General features: G+C 45.4%; 1 pseudogene; it reads right to left on the reverse strand.

The window, feature by feature from the left end:
* Window positions 1–3,597: 3,597 nt before the first annotated feature.
* Window positions 3,598–23,487, reverse strand: LOC110581501 (annotated as a pseudogene).
* Between the last annotated feature and the right edge of the window lie 261 nt (window positions 23,488–23,748).

The raw sequence follows: 23,748 nt of genomic DNA on the forward strand, positions 1-23,748 counted from the left end.
TTCTGTTTGTGTATACATACTACAGAGATATACATTATTTATAGGCACAGTGTGCCCACATACACATTATATATATACACATGTTATATATTATATGTGTTTATATGAATGTATGTACGTATACACAATGTTAAATTAAGAAGTTGGAGGATGAGGACACCTACTGTGTTTACGTGTGTGTATGTGTGTGTGCTTGTGTAATGTAAACATACAAAACAATACTATATTTTGTTCAGGGAAACTCTCATTTGGAGTAAAAGGACAAAGAAATGTGCGGGAATGATAATCATCTCATCTAGTTAGTGACTATCTCCAGGGAAGAAACAAGGAAATGTAAATATTTTTATAAACTGGGTTAATTTCCTAGTTCACTGTTTTTTTGTTTGTTTGTTTGTTTTTAAAGATTTTATTTATTTATTTGAGAGAGAAAAAAAGAGAGAGCAGGGGGAGGGGCAGAGGGAGAAGCAGACTCCTCGCTGAGCAGGGAGCCCGACCCAAGGCTAGATCCCAGGACCCTGAGATTACGACCTGAGCTGAAGGCAGATGCTTAACCAACTTACTTCACTATATTTTTTATCAGATATTTCATAACTAGCAAAGTTTTTAGAGGATACACTTTTTTTTTTTTTCGAGTACATGATTGCTAAGTTTAATTCAACGGTTATACCCAATCCTGCCTTGTAAAAACAACAAGATGGGGGCGCCTGGGTGGCTCAGTTGGTTAAGCGACTGCCTTCGGCTCAGGTCATGATCCTGGAGTCCCAGGATCGAGTCCCGCATCGGGCTCCCTGCTCGGCAGGGAGTCTGTTTCTCCCTCTGACCCTCCCCCCTCTCCTGCTCTCTCTCTCTCATTCTCTCTCTCTAATAAATAAATTAAAAAAAAAAAACAAGATGCCCCTATCAAAACTACATTCTGATGTGAGTACAGGCTTCTTGTTTTTGATACAGCTCTAGAAAAAATTTGGCACCAAATGCACATAAAAAAAGTTTTAAGGCTTAATAAAAATACAGACTAATAATTTCAAAATGCAGCTTAGAGGTTGAGAACAGGATGCTGAGTTAATGAATTTCCAAATACAGGCAGTCCCCGATGTATAGAGCATTTTCCAAATATAAATGGCCACCTCCATCCAGCTCACAGGAGCAGAAAGTCCTCTCCTGCTTTTCCCAGTGACCAGACTACCAGGCACTCTAAACCCACTTTTACAGCCCCAGGGAGGGAAGGCTGGGGAGAGAAGGAAGGCAGGGCATCTGTCTGCACTGCACAGAGGCTCCTGCTACAGTTCTCCTTTGCCTGCATCCCCACCTCTGCTCCCCATCTCCACCCAATATCCCTGCTGATGGACAGAACTGGGTGGACAGCGAGGGCAGGGGTGAAGCCACAGGGCCCAGCAGTACAATGTCAGGGTTCCTGGCAATCCAATTTGGCATCCACGGATCATTTTCTTGCATACTAAAAACCACAACAAAACATAGTCATAAATGGAAGTTCACTTCTACCATGAGAACATTGCATTAAACAAAAGTTAGTGTGTTTGGGCTTAAACCCTAACTACCGTTTATGACATTTTTTTTTTTTTTAATTTTTTTTTTTTATTTATTTATTTGACAGAGAGAGACACAGCGAGAGCGGGAACACAAGCAGGGGGAGTGGGAGAGGGAGAAGCAGGCTTCCCGCTGAGCAGGGAGCCCGACGTGGGACTCGATCCCAGGACCTTGGGATCATGACCTGAGCCGAAGGCAGTCGCTCAACCAACTGAGCCACCCAGGTGCCCCTATGACATTTTTTAATGGGGAAAAAAATGCTCTGAATTCCAAACAACTTTCCTATAAGTGGCCATTTGAAGGGTGGACACAGGAAGTACTTGAGAGAGTCACATGGAAAGAGTTTCTTGCCTCCTGAGTGAACAGGGCAGTTGAAAGGGGGAAAACAAACGGTCTTTGGTTGACAAAGCCACGTGCAGGTCCCCCCAGTGTGCCAGGTGTAAGAGGCGGAGCTCAGCAGATAACTCCTGCAGGCACTTAAGTGTCTAGGCCACTGTGGGTACGATGAAACACAGCATTGTTGCTTTTCTAAATTTCAGTCATGATGCACGTATTTTTAGTATCTAGCATTGGCTTTGTAGGCTCTCACACCAAAATGTACCCCGACCTGAAGCCTGTCCTCTGTTAACTGTTGGTCCAACATGAGTGAGGTGCAAGGTCTGAGACTGAGCCCTGTAGGGCCAACCGGGAGAGACTGCCTGCCGGGACCGAAGCAACAGCGCTCTGGCCAGCCCGTTCTCTGTGCCGACAAGCATCATGGAATTGGCTAGTTGAGACTTCGATGTCAAACTACTTAATTTTCTGGGCCAATGTCTCCAGGTTTCTTCTGGAAACTGAGTATGGTCCAGAGGTTCTGCAAAGCTTTATAAAGAGCAGCTAAGCAAAGTTTCTTCCGCTTGGTTGTACCTGAGCAACTGACTTTTTCCTAGAAAGGTTGTCAGAAACAGGGCAGAGTCAACAGTCACTTATGTAAAGCTGGTATTTTAGAAAAGCTTTTTAGATATTATTAAAGATTCAAACTGAAGAACCCAAGGTTCTGAAGCATCTCTTCTTCCCACCGTCAACAGGAGTAAAGACGCAGGAAGGATTTCAGTCACCCCATTACCTGGATGCATGTGGACAGTTCTACAGCTGCAGGAGCCGGGGGGGGGGGGCGGGGGAAGGGGGGGCTTGCCCACAGGAAGAACTGTGGTTTGACAAGGGAGCTGTCTGCATCCTTGGAGAAGGGCACAGGCCTAGACAGGAGGCCACTCAGGAAAAGAAGGAACAATTCACGGCAAAACCAGCCTGGGAATGAAAGGCAGAGATTCCTATGTTAAGATCTGGCCAAGCTTTTAGATGGCAGAAATGGAGCACCTCAGAGGATCAGGACACAAAATCTTTCCATAAAGCATGAGACTGAGAATGACTTTTTGGTTTTTGTTGACAGCTGCTGAGGACAAGCAACCGAGGTGGCTCAGGAAGCGTGCAGAGCACCACACTGGGGCTGACTGGAAGGAGGCACCGGGGGCCCGCAGAGGCTGTCCCAGGGATGGAAACTGTCCCGTGGTGAATGGGGTGAGGACCTGCGGGGCCAGCCAGAGACCCCCAGTCCCCACCAGTAGTGTTTCAGCCTGTGCCTCACTCCTCTATCCCACAGCAACACACAGGTTGTTTCTTATTTTCTTGCCAAGGCTTTAAACTTAAACTCTGCTACTGTGTTCGTGATCCCCAGACCCCCAGTGGGCCAGCAGAGCGCTGGTGTGGCGAGGCTGTGGGCAGCCCCAAGCCACCAGGCCTCAGCGTGGCCTCGCACCACCTGCCCCCATACCCCTCATTGAGTCCCGTCACATGCGCAGTTACAGTGAGTCCCGTTTTAGCCCCACCAAGACAGGTCTCCCGCAGTCTGGAGGTGAGGTCCCCCCGGCTCTGCGACGGCAGTGGGGCCTGAGCAGTGGCTTCAGATACACAGCAGAACCTCTCCCCACCCGGCTCCTTTGGGCTAAAAGAAACTATAGTATTTGAAATCCTATCTCTCCGGGTTCTTGCCTGGCTAGGCAGCAGCAGCCCCTCTTAGTAGAAGGAGATACTGGATTTGCCTCCAGGCGGGTTGAGGACTTCGTTATGAGAGCGTGGCCTCGGGCCCAACCTGGGCTCATGGCTGCCCCCGCGGGCATGGGCACCAGCTGCTGGGCGCGGCCCGCTTCTCCAGGGCCTCCCTTCTCACCAGGCTCTTCTCTGGGCGACGGCTCGTTGGGGCTTTCGGGGCCGATTTTGGGTCTTCTCCCTCACACAACAACACGTGGTCCTTGGGTTTGTTTGGGTGTGCCAAAGGTGAAGTGGCAGCAACTGGGGACCCAAAAATGTCACTGGTCTTTCCGCCAGGTGGGTTCAGATGCTGTCGAGTCTGCACAGGCGTGGATTCGTCAGATACCGCTTCCTTTCCCCCTGGAGGATTGGTCCTTTTAGGGATGTTCTGAGGCTCTTCGGTTGGTCCAAAAATATTAGATGCCATCCTATTGGGCCTGCTTGACGGAGCAGCTTCTTCTGGACTTCCAAAAAGATTGCTGGCCTCTCCTCCCGGGGCTTCATGGCCCTGGAGACCGCCCGGCCGCCGTCGCTCTCCGGGCCTGGAACATCGAGGATACACTTTTTTATCATAAATCCAATTCATACTAATTTTAACAAATGTTTAACATTGAGCCAAGTGAGGAGGTTAAATATAAATAACTAGCAACACTATCATCACTGAAATTCACATTATGTTATATCACTGTATCGGTTTTATGTTAATGTATATACACACATGTACTATATGAATTACATATATGATTCATATAGTATTATTAGACCATATGTACAAATTAGTACCCTGTAATTTTTGTTATTTTTGTTTTTTCTTTTATCTTAAGTACTAACAAGCAGATGAATCTTTCTGATTCTATGACAGGGATGAGATATGATCAAACTTTGCTTTTTAACAAACCCTTTACCAGCTGACCCAACTGCAATTCTTGATCAATGCATCTGATTGGAAATGCCATGCCTGTACCATAGGAAATAATGTTACATGTTTGGGTCTGCTCATGAGCTCTCTATAGACTTCCTTTTATCTGTATGTCAACCACTCTATCCAAAATTTGTAAAATTATAGGTTTGTTGAACACTGTATTACCTGGCAAAGTATATCTCACTCCTATAACCACGCTTTGGTTAGATGGTAGGAATATTGTTACTAATACTAGTAATAAACAATAATAAAAGACACCAAAGATTACAGGGCATATAGGAAATAAATTGCTTGCTCTTGACCATGCAGCCAGCAAGTAATACTTCCAGTGTCGAATCCTGATCCTTCTAACCCCAAAGTGAATGCCCCTAACCACCATTTTCAAGTGAGTGTTCTGTGTCAGGCCACATACCAACAAAGGGGAGGGATTCACCTAAGGTCTTGTGGTCAGTTAAAATGTCTGACCACTGAGATACAGGTTTGATGACTCTCATCTTCTATCTTATTCTTTGTGGGTTTTTTTGGACTGTTTCTTTCTGAGGCTCAATAAGAAATTGCTTTGGGCGCCTGGGTGGCTCAGTTGGTTAAGCGACTGCCTTTGGCTCAGGTCATGATCCTGGAGTCCCGGGATCGAGTTCCGCCTCGGGCTCCCTGCTCGGCAGGGAGTCTGCTTCTCCCTCTGACCCTCCCCGCTCTCATGTGCTCTCTTTCTCTCTCTCTCATTCTCTCTCTCAAATAAATCAATTAAAAAAATCTTAAAAAAAAAAGGAATTGCTTTACCCATGTCAAACTAGAAAGTACATGGAATGAAAGGAATGATGAGATAAGACTAAAATTTACTTCTTGCTTCCACATTTGCAGACACATTCTGTTTCAAATTTTCTATTTTCTGGGACAGAAGAATTTTCCCTTAGAATGAGGAACTTCTAAAACTCTATCCAAGAGATGCCATGTGAAAAGATAAAAAGGTATAAGCATAAAAGCATTTCTGAGAGGGGCGCCTGGGTGGCTCAGTCGTTAAGCGTCTGCCTTCGGCTCAGGTCATGATCCCAGGGTCCTGGGATTAAGCCTGGCATCGGGCTCCTGCTCGTCGGGAAGCCTGCTTCTCCCTCTCCCACTCCCCCTGCTTGTGTTCCCTCTCTCGCTGTGTCTCTCTCTGTCAAATAAATAAAATAAAAAAGATCTTGAAAAAAAACCATTTCTGAGAGAACAAATCATAACCTTAAAAGACAAGAAATAAGACAGGTGTCCACCAATAGGGAGCTGGTTGAATAATATAAGGTGGTCACATCCTAGAGTACCATGCAGCTCTTAAGAAGCAATGAAGATTTTTTTTCCCCCTATAATGTTATGCAGTGATCTCCAGGATATACTCTGTAGTGATTAAAATCATGGGGCAGAAAACTGAGTGGAGCTGTTGCTGTCCAGTACAGTAGGCACTGGCCACCATGACTATTTAAATGTAAGTTAATCAAATTTAGAATAAATTAAAAATTGATGTCCTCAGTCCCACTCACCACATTTCAGGTGTTCCACAGCCACAGGTAACTAATGGCTACTATGTTGAACAAGGAAGACTGACAAAACCAGAACAGAATCTCTAAGCACAATGGGACAACTACGAAAGGAGTAACATACATGTCACGGGATTACAAAAAGGGAAGGAAGAAAGGAACAGAAGAAATATTTGAAAAAAACTACTAAGATTTTCCCCACCTTAATGCCAGACAACAAACCACAGACCCAGGAAGAACAGAGAACACCAAGCTTGATATATGCCCCCCAAAATTTATACCTTGCCACCTCATTTTCAAACTACAGAAAATCAAAAATAAAGAAAATATCATGAAAGAAGCCAAAGGAAACACCTTCCCTATAGAAGAGCAAAGATAAGAATCATATCTGACTTCTCAGAAAACATACAAGCAAGAAGAGAAAAAGATCCACCAATCTTGACATCTGTACCTGTCAAATTGTCCTTCAGAAGAGACGAGAAAATAAAGACATTCTCAGAAAACCAAAAATTGAGGAAATGTGTTATCAGTTGACGTGACTTGCAAGAAATATTAGGAGTTCTTTACAGAGAAAGAAAATGATATAGGTCAGAAACTCAGATTTACATAAAGACTGGAAGAGCTTTGAAGAAGGAATAAGTGAAAGTAAAATAAAAACTTTTCTTTTTCTTATTTTTAATTGATTTAACAGAAAACAGTTTTGTTTGAAATTAGAACATCAAGAATGCATTCAATTGTATATGGTCTTATGTAAATATATACACTGATATATTTTATGTGTAAGTGAAATGAGATGAATAACAACAATGATAGCAGGGATGGGAAGAATGAATTTGGATTATTTTGTTATTAAAAATACTTGCTCTATCTGTGAAGCAATGTAGTATTATTTGAAAGTGCACATGGATTCGTATATGTATATTGCAAACCATAGGGCAGCCACTAAAAAAGAAGAAATAAAGGTGTAATTTAAATGCTAACAGAAAAGACAAAAATGGAACCATACAAAATGTTGATTTAAAAAACCACAATCGGGCGCCTGGGTGGCTCAGTTGGTTAAGCGACTGCCTTTGGCTCAGGTCATGATCCTGGAGTCCCGGGATCGAGTCCCGCATCGGGCTCCCTGCTCAGCAGGGAGTCTGCTTCTCCCTCTGACCCTCCTCCCTCTCATGCTCTCTGTCTCTCATTGTCTCTCTCGCAAATAAATAAAATCTTAAAAAAAAAAAATTTAAAAAACCACAATCACAGAAAAAGAGTGGAGGAAAAAAACAGAGAACAAAGGCAATAAGGAGAAAACAGCAACAGATACGGTTACATATTAATCCCACTATATCAATAATTATTTCAATATCAATGGTCTAAATACAGTAATTAAAAGACAGAGATATCAGAGTAGTTAAAAAAACAAGACCCGGGATGCCTGGGTGGCTCAGTCGTTAAGCATCTGCCTTCTGCTCAGATCATGATCTCAGGGTCCTGGGCTCCAGCCTCGCATCGGGCTCCCTGCTCGATGGGAAGCCTGCTTCTCCCTCTCCCATTCCCCCTGCTTGTGTTCCCTCTCTCGCTGTCTCTCTCTCTCTCTCTGTCAAAAAATAAATAAAATCATAAAACAAAACAAAACAAAACAAGACCCAATTATATGTTGCCTACAGGAAACCCACCAACCCTTGTGCAGGCTGCTCAGACCTTTTACCACCTACTGTCTGTCGTCCCCTGTCTGTGAAACAGGACAAAGCTGCCCAGATCCTGCTCTGATGCCCCAGCATCTTTCAGTCACCCCCTCCCTCCTTTTCTGCTCTGCATCAACAGTCACACACCTGCCAATTGCCAAGCTGCACCACTGCCACCTGGTGTTTCAACTACTGCAGGTCCCAGAATATATTTTTCCACAATCTTCTATTACACATACCAGGTTTTTTTTTAAAAAGTTTTTAAAGATTTTATTTATTAATTTGTCAGAGAGAGAGAGAGAGAAAACGCAGGCAGAGGGAGAAGCAGACTCCCCACTGAGCAAGGAGCCTGATGTGGGACTTGATCCCAGGACCCTGGGATCATGACCTGAGCCAAAGGCAGACGCTTAACTGACAGAACCACCCAGGTGTCCTTTTTTTTTTTTTTCTCCCTAGACAGAATTAGAATTAGTCTTAGTCCATTTAGGAACAAAGCCTGGGTGTTTGCAGATCATTGTAATTTTTGTGCTCTTTGTAGACACTTCTTAGGAGAGAAGTTTGATGATGATGGTTCATTGGTGCCATCTTTTGTCAAAACTTGATCTGTAGCTTCAGCATTTCTCAGCAGGATTGTGGGAGGGAGTGGCTTTGACTCAAACCCATGAGACAGAACTTTGTGTAAGGCAGGATAGAAAGGGGGGATTTTGTGGATATAGTATATTGATGGCCTTTCTGCACTCTTCATATAAATAGAATCATACAATTTATGGTCTTTGCATATTCAGCTGCTTTCACTTGGCTTAGCATTTTCAAGTTTCAACCATATTGCAGCATGTATCAGTACTTCATTTCCTTTGTCACCAAATAATATTCCACCTTTCATTTAATCATTCATTAATTGGTGGACGTTTGTGTTGTTTCTACTTTTGGCTCTAATGAATAATAATATCATGTGCATAAGTATACTAGTTTTTATGTAGACATATGTTGTCATTTGTCCTGGCTGTGTGCTTAGGAGTGAAATTGCTGAGTCGTATGGCAACTGTCTGTTGAGGAACTGCCAGACTGTTTTCATGACCCTGACAGTGTTGAGGAGTGCAGACACAGTCTGTTGTTTTTGGTCCTGATTGGACTATGATTTTGGGTTCTGGGAAAGAATATCACAGAATTGAAGTCCTGGGAAAGAATATCACAGAATTGAAGTCCCCTTGTTGTCACATCATATTTAGGGGTATGTGAAACTCACATGACATCATTGTCACTGGAGATGTTGACCCTCATCACAGGGTTCAGGTGGTGATTGTCTAGATTTTCTAGTGTACAGTAACTATCTTCCTTTCACCTATTCTATTCTTTAGAAGTAAATCACTAATTCTGCCCTGCCCTTAGGAGTGGGAGTCAAAATTAAAGTTCACCTAATGGAGGAAGTATATTTAAGTGTATACATTATTTGAAATTATTTTAAAGCAGCTTTTCACTTGTTACTCATTTTTAGTTAATTCAAACATTTATATTAGTATGAATTTGTGTGCACTTATTTTGTAGAGGCTTTTTAATGGGTATATCCCAAAAGAAAGTCTAGCATCATGATTTCCATGGTGCAGAATAAAAATTTTGCCTGAACACTCAGGAAGCAACAGAAGAGCTTCCTATGGCCACCATTGTATATCACCACCATGGTATTGTCTAAATATGGTATATCAGAAAACGCTTTAAGACAATATACTTAAGTATGGCAGAATTTGGAAAACATTATAATGTCACAAGATTTTATTCCATACTTGGTTTCCTCAAGAAAAAAAAACAAATAAGACAGAAATTATTGAAAGTGTCATAAAAAATTATTGCTAACATGCACAAAACATATTTACAAAACCTTTTTCAATGAAGCAAATGTATGAGATGTCAGAAATATCTGTGTGTTTCGGGACGCCTGGGTGGCTCAGTCATTAAGCGTCTGCCTTCGGCTCAGGTCATGATCCCAGGGTTCTGGGATCGAGCCCTGCATCGGTCTCCCTGCTCCGCAGGAAGTCTGCTTCTCCGTCTCCCACTCCCACTGCTTGAGCCCTCTCTCTCGCTGTGTTTCTCTGTCAAATAAATAAATAAAAATCTTTAAAAATAAAAAAAAGAAAAATCTGTGTGTTTCATTTGTAAGCTCATTAGCTAAAGCAGTTCTCTGACTCTGACTTTGTGGAAGTTATTTTACCACTCTAGCTTTAGTGTAACTGATCACACTGTAATACAATCCTTTGTCTAGCCAAGCAATTGAATTCTATCTTGGGGAAAAGAAGTCCTTTCCTCTTGGGGAAATACTGGTTTGTCTCCATTTGAACAATCATTTCAATATTCCTGATCTGTACATGTGGCCTTTGGGTGGTTGTAGAATTAGCAAGTGTAATATACATGGAAGCATGGGGGAATGTGGCTTTCTTGGATGAGGGATGGAGACCTAGCTGGAGAGGACATGTAGGGGAGAGTGATTTGAGTATCCAGAATTCTTAGAATTTTGGTGCAAAGGTGAGACTATATGCAAAGAAGACATTAAGTATAGATATGGAGAGGGCTTCAGGGCATTAAAATATATTTTTAAATCATTAATTTTAAGAAATGAAGTTGTTGAGTATGTTGAAATCTTTTTTTTTTTTTTAAAGATTTTTATTTATTTGACAGAGAGAGAGATAGCGAGAGCAGGAACACAAGCAGGGGGAGTGGGAGAGGGAGAAGCAGGCTTCCCGCCGAGCAGGGAGCCCGATGTGGGACTCGATCCCAGGACCCTGGGATCATGACCTGAGCCGAAGGCAGACGCTTAACGACTGAGCCACCCAGGCGCCCCGAGTATGTTGAAATCTTAATGGGAAGGAGCCATCTCTTCTTGGATTTAACATCTGAATTTAACACTACCCTTTCCATACCTTACTTCCTTGTCTCCCTTTTGGAGAAGGCTAAAATTTAATCAAATGATGTAGAGTTTGCTCTTAATGCCTGTGAACTGGATGAATGTATGTATGTATGGATGGATGGATGGATGTACATATGTATATATGAATGAATGAATGGATGCAGGAGGTATCAAACATGTGGTGGGAATTCATGGATTTTTACATCCCAGGGCAAAGCTCTTCATGCAATTGACTGAACCTGCGGTATTGGTGGTTGAGAGAATGCAGTATCTGAGGACCCTGCAACTAATGAATGCTAGACGAGAGGCATTTTTGGTGTGGGGGAACAGGTGTTGCAGCTGCCATAGAAAGGTGGCTTTATTGTGGCTACCATGACAACATTTAAGAGACAGTCACAGCCTGACCATAAGAGCAGGTCCTGCCTTCAGGGGTTTGGAGCTCAGCTAAGGCAATGCATCCCTTGGATGGGGGCTGAATCTTCCTGCAGTGTGGTGAGACAGAGTCCAGATCTAAGTCACCTCTCCTGTTATGGGCCTCAGTGGCCTGGCCTTCATGTAGTTAAAGCCACTGGGGCCCTGCCTAACCCTAATGAGTGTGGGTCCTGCTCCAGGGATATCCTGGAACTGCTTTCCTCTAAAGGCAAGGGCATAGGAGGTAAGACAGGTAACAACTCTGTGCCCCAGCTTCCTCTCTGTAAAATGGGGATGAGAATGTTTCACCCACAGGATCGCTGAGAATATTTAGGGACACACATGAGCAAGCCCATGGCCCTGTGGTTAATGCAGGATCATGAATACCTTTACGAATTCAGGTCACTTCTTATTCTTTTTCAACTTTTTTTAGGGGATAGAGGAGGAAATGAGGAGGAAAAAATGCCCTGGTGAGACATCCATTATAACACGGTTGTTATGATTATGACCCATTATATCTGTGTTACTGTCACTAACCTGGTGCATAGCATGGTGCAGAGTACATAGTTACTCCAGTAAAGTATTGCTGGGTCACTCTCTCCCTGTGCAGCTCCTCATGAGGTTGGCAGGTTCTGAGGATCTGCATCTTGCAGGCTGCTGAAAGGTCTACTTCAGATTCAAAGGCAGTAGTCCTCAGGTGCACCCCCAACACTTCACATTCCTGGTGGGATATGATGCCTGACACAAGTGAGTTCATAGATCTGAATGAAAGAATGTTGTGGAATAGCTCCTTTGGGATTCACAAACTAGACCAAAAGTAGAGAAACTGCTTTGATGCCATTATGGGAGAAGAGGTTCAGCAGGTGGAATGTCATTCCCTCAGCAGCTGCATGCTGTGTTGAACATCCTGATGCATATCTTAGAGAAGTCCTCTCTTATCTGAAAGGAATGAATTGTTGAGCTGAAAAAAAACCCTTTATTTTTAATATGCACTTACAATGGGTATACATATGCTTTTCTGACTGTATAAATGATAATTAGTGAATTCTATGTTTTCTCAGAAGGATGTGAAAATATGCAGTTATTTGGAAGGGTTCCTATCAATTTGAGATCTTAACATGGATTATTTCCTGGAATCTTGGCTTTATCATTCTATAAATAAAAATTTTAAGAGCCTGAAAATTTTTCAAGTGTTCGTTAAAAACTTGTAAGACTTTGGAATTTTTATAATAATAATTACAACTGTGTTTGCCCTATTATGATTCCTAGTAATATTCCTTATACAAATCAGAAATTGTTAAATATCAGTATGATTATATTCCCACATCATTTTTTCAGTTCTGTACTCATGGACCACTGTTTCCCTCACCATGCTCTGTCCCCAACCAACCACTTGTATTTTCTCAACAGATTAGTTTTGATCTTTTGTAACTTTATGTCAGTGGAATCATACAGGTTGCATTTTATATTCATCTGCTTGTCATGTCTAGTCATTTATTCACTCATTTATAGTTTTTTTCTTTTTCTTTTTTCGAGAGAGAGCAAGAGAGAGAGAGCACGAGCAGTGGGGAAGGGGCAGAGGGAGAGGGAGAGAGAGAGAGAGAGAGAATCTTAAGCAGGCTCCACACCCAGCATGGAGCCCAATGCAGGGCTTGATCTCATAACTCTGAGATCATGACCTGAGCCAAAATCAAGAGTTGGACGCTTAACCAATTGAGCCACCCAGGCACCCCCATTTACTTATAGTTCTAAATTATCTTTTATTTGACATGAATATATGAAACATTATTTATGAGAAGCTACTCTGACTCATCATGGAAGAAGAGGTTTAGCAAGTGGAATTTCATTCCAGCAGCAGGTGCATGCTGTCTAGTAGCCCTTGACGCCCATCTCAGTGATGCTTTTTTAGTGAAAAGCAATAACTTGTCCAGTTGGAGAAAGAAGTTGGTCTTTATATGCATTTGCTATAAATATAACTGTTAAGCTAAGAAAAAAAGCATATGAAAGGGCCACTTATTGTATGATTCCATTTTTATGAAATATTTAGAGGAAGGCCATCCATATGCTTTACCAAATAAATTCTCACCTCTACATCCTGACTTGGAGAAAGATTTTTCTGGTGGGTTAGGGTCACATCCCCTTCATCCCACTTGCTTTCACCACAATGTTCAAGCAGCAGTTCAGGCTTTTATCAAAAGATGGCACCAAAGTACCGTCATCATCAAACTTCTCTTCGATGAAGCGTCTGCAAGGACTAAAAAAACAACAATCTCAAAACCCAGGTTTTGCACCTAAATAAAATAATTCTAATTCTGTCTGAAAAAAACTTGTAGGTATAAAAGAAGATTTTGGGCTATGTGAAAGCACATACCCCAGGGCCTGCGGACATTGAAACATTTGGGGGCAGTTGTGTATCTTAGCAGTCACTGGCAGGTATTACAAAAGTAACTGACAGGGGGTAGGTGACTGAAAGAAACTGGGGCACTGGAGCAAGGTCTGGGCATCTGTGTCCAAGTCACAGACAGGGGATGGTTGACAGGGGGTGGGAGAGGGTCTGGGTAGCCTGTACAAGGGCGGGGTGGTGGAGATTGAATGCCCTGTTCTCTGGTAGGGACCTTCTGTACAGTTCACATTGTGCATCAGCTGACAGTGATGACAGCTAGATATGTCAATGATGACCATGTAGTTTGAGGTCAACAGGAAATGGATCTACTTTAATACACTTACGAATTTTCCCAGGAGAATTGTTAAAATAGTAAACAAACCATTTCATGATATTTTTATACTCTTTGCAAAATGTACTCCTTTCCATCTAAAAGGAACTACAAAAATGGAGATAAATGTGATGTCACCTGGTGGTGAGATCTAGGATGGCAGCTTTGAGAGTCTCAGACCAGGGGGCTACCCAAAGGGGAGGGAAGATGGAGGTTGGGAGCTTGAACTCATGGAATCTGCCATCTTTCTGAATTTCCAAGTAACTGTAACAATCCATCTGTACCCATCACTTTTCTATGATATAAGAAACCACTTTTGGGGCATACCTATACCTGAGATTGTAGGTCTAATGATATCAATGATTAATATTTATTATTGCCTTCTTATTGCCCAATACTGAAAAATTAAAAATAGAATTACCATTGATCCAGTAATTCCACTACTGGGTATTGACCCAAAGAAAATGAAAACACTAATTCACAATGATATATGTACTCCTCTGTTTATTGCGGTATGGAAACAACCTAAGTGTCCATTGATAGGTGACTGGATAAAGAAAATGTGGTATGTATATACAATGGAATTCAGCTATAAAAGAGAATGAAATCTTGCCATTTAGACAACATGGTAGGTTCTTAGAAGCATTATGCCAAATGAAGTAAGTCAGACAGAGAAAGACAAATAGCATATGATCTCACATGTGGAATCTAAGAAAACAAACAAAAGCAAACAGAAAAAATAAGCTGATGGATATAGAGAACAGATTGGTGGTGGTTTGAGACAGTGGCTGAGGGCTTGGCTAAATGAGTAATGGTGTCAAAAGGTACAAACTTCTAGTTATAAAATTGTCATGGGGATGTCATGTACAGCATGGTGACTATAGTTAATAATACTGTATTGCATATTTGAAAGCATCTAAGAGTACAGATCTTGAATGTCCTCATCACACACAAAAAATCTACAGCTATGTAAAGTGATGGAGGCTAACTAGACTTATGGTGGTGATAATTTCATGATGTAGATATAGATATCAAATTATTACATTGAACATAAACAAAAGGTAATGAGGGGATGATTTACTTCCTTGTCCTCACCATAATCAGAAAACTTATGTACATAGAAATGGCACCTAGGCTATTCCAGCATATAAATATGTGTACATTTCCCTTCCTGCTCTGTCAAATCCCAATGATGTCTATGAGTTGTTTGTGGTTACGTCATCCCTTTTGTTAGAGGGAGAACACAGGAGTGACCATACATATATTTGCTGAAGTTTTACAGTATTACATGTCAGAGACGTAATTTTGGTTTGTTTGTTTCTCCTCAAATAGCTCTGGGGTAAGTATCAACCTGCCCATTTTACACATGACCTACCATAGGGTCACACCCATCTAAAGAGAGGCATCTTTATGATTTTCTTTTTTTTTTAAGATTTTATGTATTTATTTGACAGAGAGAGACTCAGCGAGAGAGGGAGCACAAGCAGGGGGAGTGGGAGAGGGAGAAGTAGGCTTCCCGCGGAGCAGGGAGCCCGATGTGGGGCTCCATCCCCAGACCCTGGGATCATGACCTGAGCCAAAGGCGGACGTTTAACGATTGAGCCACCCAGGCACCCCACTTTATGATTTTCTATAGGTCATTTTTTCCCAATGAAAATACATAATTTTAGATACAGAAACAAAACCTTTTATTCAAACCAGATTATGAAACAATAACTAGAGTGTGATCCCAATGTCTTTTGAAAAATTTGTGTGTGTATAAAAAAGAATGAAGGAACATACAAATAGTTTTATTTCCTAGTTACGCTTATATTTACATCACAAAAACCATAACCAAAGTAAAATGAAAAATTATAAATTGGGGAAAATATTTACAACTTACATCACAAACAAAGGGTTCAATTTCTAATGTATAGAGAGTCATGAAAAAGTGAATGCAAAAATGCCCCCAAAAACACCAGAGGAGAAATAAAAGTGATAGATACAAATATGTATTTAAAATGCGTAGAACAACTGCTGTCCAATGCAGTAACCATAGCAACAGAGGGCTATGTACACTTCACTGAAATTAAAAATTAGTTCCTCAGTCGCAGTAGTTGTAATTTAGCAGCTCAACACCCACGGGTAGCTAGTGGCTGCCATGCTAGATAACACAGATACAGAACATTTTTGTTTCTACAGAAATATCTGTTGCATGGCGCTAGTGTAGAATAATATACCACCGTTTACCTATAAACAGGGGAGGAAACTCATCTATGTATTGTAATCACTTTTATTTTTTAAACTGGAAGTTTAAAACAAAAGCTGATAAAAATGATTACATATAAGATTTCAGAGGAACTGCCAGGATGGAAAGAGATGATGTATATTCTCTTAAAAACTGTAATACATAGGGGCGCCTGGGTGGCTCAGTCGGTTAAGCATCTGCCTTCGGCTCAGGTCACAATCCCATGGTCCTGGGATCGAGCCCCGCATCGGGCTCCCTGCTCGGCGGGGAGTCTGCTTCTCCCTCTCCCTCTGCCTGCCTGCCTACTGATGATCTCTCTCTCTCTGTCAAATAAATAAACAAAATCTTTTTTAAAAAAAATTGTAATACATATTTATAGGCTCCATGCACTGAAAAGCACAAGAAACAATGACCAACCCGGTAACAAGGAGCAGCTCTAGTTCCCTTCTGACAGATTACCTTATTGGACTAGAAAATTTCTGACTGACAAGTTAAGACAACATTTCTGGGGGAGGTGAAAATGTAATTATGTGAGGTATTAAGGCCCAGTTTGGTGATGGCCCAGCATAAGTGACTCCATTTTAGGCCTGTAGTTTTCATTTTAACACCACCAAAAGAGATATGGGCCAGGCCTAACATCACTCACCATGAGCTGACACAGTTCAACAAATGTCTCTTTCTTCTTCCTAACTGTACTGGCTACAAGTGTGGGCTCTGGAGACAGAGTAGGGCGAAACCCTAGTTCTTCACTTACAAACAGTGAGAGTTTGATTATTCTACTTTATCTTACTCAATTGCCTCATCTGCAAAATTGCACTTTTACAGTACTGTAGAAGAGAAAATTGAAAACAAAAATATATCCTTGTGTTTTGTTTTTTATAAAAATAAATGGTCAGAAACACAGCACATTTAAAATTCTACTGCATAGACATTGGGATAGGTGGCTCTCTTTGAACCCTGGGAGAGTGAAAGAACTTCTCTGTGCCTCAGTTTCCTGTCCTGTAAAATGGGGAAACAATCAGCCCTTTCTCGTTGTTATTTTGAGAATTGTTGAGTTAATACATAAACACACCTAGAAAAGGGCAAGGCATATAATAACAGCTCAATAAATGCCAGGTATTTTTATAAATATAAGCAAGTTCAGATTGCTACAGTTTTCATATTTTTACATAAGGTTTTCATGTGCCTTTAATAAGGCTTAATAATCTTACAACTGAATCCTATTCATCGACTGATACATGTTTTAAATCACTATCAATACAACCACTGCTGGATACCTAACAATCATGAGAACATCTCAAAGCACTTGGGACAATCTATCTCGGTAAATAACACCACCATTTCTGCACCTGGCTAAACAAAAATCTGAAGGCTCATCCTGGATTCCTCACAAACCCCCATCCTCAGCCACTGTGGTCACCTCTCTCCTACCTCCAAAATGTTTAGTCCAGGGCCACCTCTGCCCCCTGCACAGTGCTGCAGCCCTTGGCCATTCCATCCTCATCCCTCACCTGGACTTCCGCAAGATTTTCCTAATTGTTATCCTCACAGCCATCTTGTCCCTGTGCAGTCCATATTCCACACAGAGGGAGAGTCACCCTGTAATCACATGAATCAGATCATGTCACTCCCACACTGTAACCCTTCACCCTCAATATGACTCCAATCTCCTTACACAGCCTAAACAATGTGGCTCCTGTCTGCTCACTTGACCTCATCTCCTCCTGTCTGCACTTCGTCTGCCAGGCTCCAGCCACTCAAGCTTGTAGTATACTCTTTGAACATCTTTTGCCAGGCACCTCACAAACCAAAGCGCCAGCCCAGGCCTGGTTTCCTCTTGACATTAAGGACCCCCTCTTCTCTCACGGCTGTGTTTTCAGTCAACCTTCCCTTTGATTTGTATGTGCAGGAAAGCGCTCCCCCTCACCTGCCCCGCTGTGCCCCAGACCCCTGTGCCTCTGTCTCCCCAGCCCTCTCCAGAACTGCCCGGGTCAGTCGTAAGCTGTAGGGCATTTGGTCAGCACTATCTCAAGAAGCAAATAAAATTGCAGCCCAGTACAGCAGCCTCTGAATTAGTGTCATTCTCCTGTCCTTTCCCCCTGCCCCACCAGCGTTTGCTTTCCAGATATATGTGTCTCAGCAAAGTCCATGGACCAGCTCAACAATGATCTTTTTTTCTTGTAGTGTTCAATGATTCATTATTTGCTTATAACACCCAGTGCTCATTACAACACGTGCCCTCCTTAATACCCGTCACCAGGCTAACACCCCCCCCCCACGTCCCTCCCCACTGAAACCCTCAGATTGTTTCCTGGAATCCATAGTCTCTCATGGTTCGTCTCCCCCTCTGATTTCCCCCCTTCAGTTTTCCCTTCCTTCCCCTAATGTCCTCCGTGCTATTCCTTATGTTCCACATATGAGTGAAACCATATGATAATTGTCTTTCTCTGCTTGACTTATTTCACTTAGCATAATCCCCTCCAGTTCCATCCATGTCAGTGCAAATGGTGGGTATTCATCCTTTCTGATGGCTGAGTCATATTCCATTGTATATATGAACCACGTCTTCTTTATCCATTCATATGTTGAAGGGCATCTCGGCTCCTTCCATAGTTTGACTATTGTGGACATTGCTGCTATGAACATCGGGGTGCATGTGCCCCTTCTTTTCACTACATCTGTATCTTTGGGGTAAATACCCAGTAGTGCAATTGCTGGGTCATAGGGTAGCTCTATTTTTAACTTTTTGAGGGGGTTTCTGAGTTCCCATGGTGGGCAGTAGGTGTGCAGTGGGGTGGCAGGGGGCATCCAATCCTGAGCCCCAGGGCCATCAAGCAGGTGGGCAGCCCAGGGAGCAAGGTGGGCTGCCCCTGGAATGGCAGGGCAGCCTGACCCCACACTCCCAGCCCCCTCTGGTCCCTAGAGGAATGTGAGGCTCAATCTGCCCAGTGTCCGCTCTCTGCCCACACCGTCCTACAGACAAAATCTGTGCTGGCAGTGCTGTCCGCTTTCAGCCACATGTAATGGATAGGTCCGGAGCCCAGAGCCTCATCATGGACTCACCAGTGCTGGCACCCGATGTGGTGGTGGGGGAGCTGCAGGTTCCAGAGCTGCACAGACCTGTGTGCGAATCCTGCACCAGCCCTTGTTAGCCCCCCGAGCGTGGGCAAATACATGCTCCCAACCTCAGCTTCCACACCTGTCAGAGGGCGACAGCCACCCATTTCAGGTGCACAACACAAGGGTTTTCAGTGTGGGCACAGAGTTGTACAACCATCACCACCCTCAATTTAGAGCATTTTCATCACCCCAGGAAGAGACCTTCTGCCCATCAGCAGCCACCTTCCATTTCCCCTCACCCGCCAGCCTCAGGCAACCACTAACCTTCCGGTCTCTGTGGGTTTGTCTATTCTGGACATTTCACACCAATGGACTCATATGCTATGTGGTCTTTTATGTTGGGCTTCTTGCATGTAGGATAGGGATCCAAGGTCCATCGGTGATGCAGGAGCTGTCAGAAGCTCGTTGCTTTTGTGGCTGAGTAGCATTCCACTGCATGGATGGGCCACATTTTACCCATTCCCCAGTTGATCATGTTGGGTTGCTTCCACTGTTTGGTTACCGTGAATAGCGCTGCTGTGAACATGGGTGTGCTTGTCTGAACATATGTTTTCTTTTCTCTTGTGTCATGTGGTAACTGTATGTTTAAAGGAAACATTAGCTCTCCTTGTTCTAGGGCCAAGAGAGCCAAAGGTCACCCCTTTCCTGGCCACCCCCATCTGCCTTGGTGTTTTCTGAATGCACTTTTCACCTCTCACCCAAACTCACAATGTGTCTTTGGTTACGTGGTATTAATAGGTGTGCGGGGCAGGGTCACAGCCTCCTGACAAGAGCTGAAGTTATTCAGTGATGGCTGATGGGGCACCTGCTCGTCCACCCATACCTGCAGACAGCAGGATGAATCCTGCCCGCTGAGACAACTGGCCTCCGTGGAGAGAGTCTGCCGGCTGCCCACAAGAAAGATGGCCATCCATCATTCCATCCCTGCCCCCACTTTGGTGAGCACATGCTCTGCAGTCAGCATTGTGCAGGGGCTGGGAGGCTGCAGAGTGATGGGGAGACAGACAGGGTCCCCGAGCTCATGGAGCAAATAGTCTGGGGCGGGGGAGGGAGCAATTAGTCCACAAATAAACTAACTGAACGGGACACTCTGCTACACAGAGCAGCCTTGGAAGGCCTGGGCTGCACTTCAGATCTGGTGGGAGGGGGCTTCTCTGAGACCTAGCTGCCCGGTGAGATCAGGAGACAGAGCATGCTGGGCACTGGGGCAGGTGGCGTGAGGGCCGAGGGGAGGAAGGAGCTGGGCTGGAGACAAGGACCTGGCAAGATAGGAGGGAGCTCTGGGAGGACACTGTAGAGATGGGGAGAGGGCATGAGACCAAGTGAGGAGTGAGACAGAGGGAGACAGAGGCAGAGACAGAGAAGCAAAGACAGAGGAAGTGTAAGGCAGGGGGTGAAGGCTGGGGTGTAGCATAGAGATGTAGGGCAGGGTGTAAGGCTGTGGTGTAGGATGGGGTGTAGGGTGGGGGTATAGGACAGGGGTGTAGGGCGGGGTGTAGAGTGGGGTGTAAGGCTGGGGTGTAGGATGGGGGTGTAGGGCATGGTGAAGCAGAGTATAAGGCAGGGTGTAAGGCGGGGTGTAAGGCTGGGGTGTGGGATGGGGGTGTAGGGCGGGGTGTAGGACAGGGTGTAAGCGGGGTGTAAGGCAGAGCGTTGGCTCTCACCCTCAGGCTGGCGGATCAAGGAGAGCCCAGGGGAGAGATGACACATGACTCATGGTGGTCTGGATGCAGAGAGCAGGGGGCTGGGGCCGTGTGTTGGGGGAATTCCTGAGACTTGCCCTGGTGAGTTAGGGGCCTGGGGGAAAGGGACACAGAGGAGAATCAGGAGTGGCTCCTGGGCTCTGAGCTGAGCAACAGGGTAGATGGCAGAGCCATTTGTCGGGATGGGGACAAGTGGGGGATAAGCAGACTGGGGCACCAGACCAGCCTGTATGAGAGTGGAGAGACCCCGAAGCCACGCTGATGCCGTGGGTGCTTCCCAGGCATCACCAGGTGGCTGCCTGAGCCCCATGGTGGGGGGGGGGCTCCTCCTCAGGAGAAGAGAGGCCAACCTTGCCCACCCCAGGCATGGAAGCCTAATCCCCCACCTCCGGGGGGGCTCAACTCCATCTCCCGAAGGTGAGAGAAGCTAGGAGTGCTGACTGCAGGCCAGGCACATGCTGCGTTCACTTGCTTAACCTCTACAGCCAGCCCAGGAGCTGTGAGCCATTTTCCCTGTCTTGCAGATGAGGAAACTGAGGCCCAGATGCCAGTGGGTTTCTGGTACCTCCAGCCCAAAGGCAGGGGCACGTCATGAGAAGGGTTTGTGGTGTGGGCGGTTACCCGCATCCAGGCAGACGCTGATGGCGGGGATAGGCCTGGCAGGGCGCCTTGGCTCTGCCAGCTGTGTGTGTAGGCTCAGCACCTGCCTCTGCCCCAGCTCAGTCCTGCTGACACCTGACCATCTCTTCGTGCAGCCACAAAGGAGCGGGATGCTAATCTGGGGCATACCTGTGTTGAGTCACCAACCGTAGCAGGAAAGTACCCACAGGAAAGTGGTGTGGCCGAGGAGGAGGACAAAAGTGTGGTGGCCCTCAGCCCCTGGTCCCTGTGGGGGGCTTTCCAAGCTGGCTGTAGAAGGGTTAGTCCACACCACAGAGGCGGAGGCTCAGAGAACATTTTGGACTCTAGGCAGCCAGGGAGCACCTGTTCCCCAGCCAGTGGGTGGCCAGCTCTTAGCCCCAGTGAGTCAGGGGGCCTTGGGGCAGGCAGGGGCCATCAGTCACCAGCTTGTTCTTCAGCCCCAGCCCCCCCCAGGGGATGTCAATCCTGCCCCCTTCCCACTCTCTAGAAGCAGAGCCCCTCAGAACGTGGGAGCACTTTCCATTTCCAGCTGGGTTAGGACTTCCTTCTGCTGTCCCTGCTGTCAGGGCCCCTGGTTCAGGGGTGGGTCTGGAGAAGGGAGACACACGGGCAGGAGGAAGAAGGGAATCCAGCTCATTGGAAGGACAGAAGGAAGGGCAGAGCTGGGGATGGGGTGTGAACCCTGGTTTCCTGCATCCGGGCCTCCCCCATAGCCCGGGGAGGGACTCCACACGGAAACAAGTCAGGTGACAAAATCAGCTGCCAGAACCCCAGCTGAGCAAAACACCCAACTGAATGTATTTCCCCAACAGAGGAAAGGTTGTGAGTGAGACGCTCAGCAAGAGGCCAGAGGAGGTAGGCTCCTGCTCAGGAGAGGGCCCCTGGGGGTTAGGGGAGAGCCCAGATCTGCAGGTGCAGCTCACACAGAGGACTCGGCAGAGGGCCGCTTGTCTGGGAGAAGATGCTAGTGGTTATTCCTAAAGTCATGCTGTTCAGTAAGCAAGGACATTGCCAGCAGGCCACTAGTTGAATGCAGGGCTTAGCTCAGGTCAGCTCTGCAGGTGGTCCCTAGGGACAGGACAACTAGGCCCAGGTAAAGCCTTCCTGCAGACATGACACGAGGGTCCCACCAGAGGCCACCCGGAGGCCAGTATGCCAGTTGGGTTCACTTTTTGAGTGGATGCTAATGCTGGGCTGTTTCTCATCTCAGGAGCCCTGCCCACCCCACCCTACCAGCTGGGGGACTTCCTCGAGTTCCTTCTCTGGCCTCAGTGCGCTGACCCGGCCTCCTGGAGGCTGGTAGGAGAAGAAAAGGAGGCACTTGTGAGAAGCAGGCCTGCCTAGTTGGTGGCTAGGGTGGGCTCTGTGCCCTGGTGGGACTGTGTATGGGGAGCTCCTGAGCCTCCAGGCCCCGGTCATCCCATGGGGTCGTGATGGGATTGATCCTCTCTCGTTGATCCGAGAGCTACGCTTTCTAGTTGGCCCTGCACCCTTTTGTGACCTGTGTCCTTACTGTTTTCAATGAGGAAACCACCTCCAACTTCCATAGAGGTTTGGTGACTTGCTCAGTGGCCCAGCAAAGCCGTCTCAGGGTTGGAGCTTTTGGTTGGAGTGGTCTGGGGAGGGAAGAGGGGAAATTAGGAGAAACCCTTGGTTGGGGGAGACATGGCCTAGGTACCCCGGGGTCTGATGGCTGGAGGGAAGCCCCACCCCTGGAGAGGGATGGGGGAGAAAGATAGGGGCAGTGGTCCTAGCAGAGCAGCCTTAGGGCCCCAAACCTGGCTTCAAGCTCTTCTGTCACCATCTTAAAAGTCACAGTAGTCTTCAAACACGGGGCCACTTTGTCACTCTGCACCTGACCCTCACTCTGCACCGGACCCCACAAATTAAGTCAGTGCTGGCTTTTAGTGTCCAGAAAAAAATGAGCCCAAATTCCAGCCCTGACATTTTGTTGCATGACCCTGACAAATTACTTAACCTTCATGCCCCATTTCCTCACCTGCAAAATAGGATAAAGGTGGCGCACAGCAACACTTGGTTCAAGGAGCTCCATGGTCATTGGTCATTAGGTGAGTGAGGGCCATTTTCTCCACACCTCTGGCTTGTGGGTTTGCCTTGCATGTAGGGATCAAAGTAGCAGAGCTGCCCCACCATCGTCCTCCCCGCCCACAGTGCTCTCTAGCCCCTGCATCCTGGGTGTCAAGAGGGGTTGGGTGCTGTGTCCCGGCACAGAACACCTTCACAAGACTTGGTGGGAAATGGCAACACTCATCCCAGCCCAGGGGCAAAGGGGATGAGGAGCAGGGGGCACATT

The sequence above is a fragment of the Neomonachus schauinslandi genome, chromosome X (genome assembly GCF_002201575.2).
Source record: "Neomonachus schauinslandi chromosome X, ASM220157v2, whole genome shotgun sequence".
Taxonomy (NCBI): Eukaryota; Metazoa; Chordata; class Mammalia; order Carnivora; family Phocidae; genus Neomonachus; species Neomonachus schauinslandi.